The sequence below is a fragment of the Palaemon carinicauda genome, chromosome 23 (assembly GCF_036898095.1).
Source record: "Palaemon carinicauda isolate YSFRI2023 chromosome 23, ASM3689809v2, whole genome shotgun sequence".
Classification (NCBI taxonomy): Eukaryota; Metazoa; Arthropoda; class Malacostraca; order Decapoda; family Palaemonidae; genus Palaemon; species Palaemon carinicauda.
The window spans coordinates 49,475,091-49,477,175 of NC_090747.1; positions in this window are offsets into that span (position 1 = coordinate 49,475,091).

The following is a 2,085-nucleotide window of genomic DNA, read 5'->3' on the forward strand; positions in this document are numbered from 1 at the left end:
ATTTTAGGACAAATAGGGTTTTCCTGCAAAACACCTTTTTCAATCTATATTTCTTAACAATCTTCATAAAGTTTGTATTGTTGTACTTAATGTATAGATCCCTTCCAGTTTTCTAACATAAGATTTATTTATTCCCGGGTTTGGAAAGGTTTTCATAACTGATGAATTCTTGACAGAATTGAAAGGTTTTTTCATAGTCTAAAAATTGAATATATAGTGGCTCCATATACTCGTTTGATTTGTCTACCAGCTGTTTAATTACATGGACATAGTCACGTGTTGAGTTCACACTTCTAAAGCTGAACCTACTCTTTTGGATAATCAAGGTAATGCTATATTTCTATCCGTTGAATATGAGCTTTGCAAAAATACTATATAACAAGTACAGTACATTTATTGGGAGGTAATTTTTACAGTCTTTTGTGCCACTCTTTTTTTCTGCAAACTAGTATAATGTTAATATTTTTCTCCAAGCTCTAGCTGTAAAGCATTATTGCAGATATTTTGTGTAAGTAACAACCAGTTTTACTACTAGAACATCTATTGTTAATTACATTGTTACAAACCCTCTGCTGTTTTGAATCTATGCATGACTTTTCATGCTTTACTTACTTCTCCTCCTGGTTACGTTGGTGCCAGCTCAGGTGTTTCATTACTTCTAATGGAAATGTTTTTCTCTTCATTTGAAGCACACATCTGATGGCACCCTTTTCTAAGTCTTCTTTTCATCATTTGAAGGTAAATTGCCATTCCTGTCTTCAAAGGCAGAGAAGATAAGAACTGAAATAACTATCATTAGAAGAGATTGGATGGAGTTTCACAGCAAAAGTTTTTTTTTTTTTAGAGAGAGAGAGAGAGAGAGAGAGAGAGAGAGAGAGAGAGAGAGAGAGAGAGAGAGTAAATTTGTTTATAAGACGAATACTTACACACTCATAACACATATGGAAATTATATTAATTTTGTTGTATAAAAACTGAAGTGAAAAGAACAAATTAGGGAATGAAAATATTCCTCAAATATTTCATATACAGTACATCCACATTATAAAAGGATAGAATATATGTATATACATCACTTTCTTTCTGATGGTATTAACATCATCATGATATATATATATATATATATATATATATATATCAAATTAAAAATATTTCATATTTTTTAGCATAGGGTTTAATTTAGTTGTAAGTGATCTTTTTAAAATATTAAGGTTGGTTTTCCTCTATTTTTACATTCATTTATCATGGTTATTATCGTTACCAACCATTACAATTTTTTTTTTTTTTTTTTTGTAAATAAATATTGTAACTTTTGTTGAGGTGTTTCTTCTTTGGTTCCTAGGGTCGTAACATATACACATACACTTTTATATATATATAGTATATATATATATAAGTATATATATATATAATATATATATGTGTGTGTGTATATATATTATATATATACATATATATGTATATATATATATATATATATATATTGTACCAACTGTGTGTCACACAATTGTACATAATTCCTTTTGTATAAATAAGCTTGTATCTTCGCTCTTCCCTCGCACTCAAACGAACATGAAAATTCATGTCTGCTGTTTTGCTCTGAACTTTGTTTGTCTCTCGAACATGCCATGTCCTGTTGCCGTTTTGTATATAAAGGAGAGTGTTCACTGTTCCTTAATATATAACTCAGTCGTTTCCAATCTGCCTTTGAGTTCACAACTCCTCTCTCGGCCCGTCACATTGGTGACCCCCGGAGTGACTTGCTCCTCCTGCCTCCCCCACCCCCCCCTCCGCCTCTCACCGTTACTATGACGCCGTCAACGCATACCTTCTGCAGCAGTACTCGCCGTCGCCAGCCGCCCGTATAGCAACGCTTTTTCAGCTCTCTCAACAACCGTTGGGGGGACCAAAGGGCTTCGCTCACCCTCGGGAAAAATGACCAGTATTACTCGCCTGCAACCTGCCGCACAGGGCTCTCCTCGTGAAGTGAACCTAGTTCGTGCCCTTATAGACAGCCACTTCATGACCTTCAAAACCTCCATCAACGCCTCCACTCGTGACGAAGAGGACACCTATTCAACTTCAA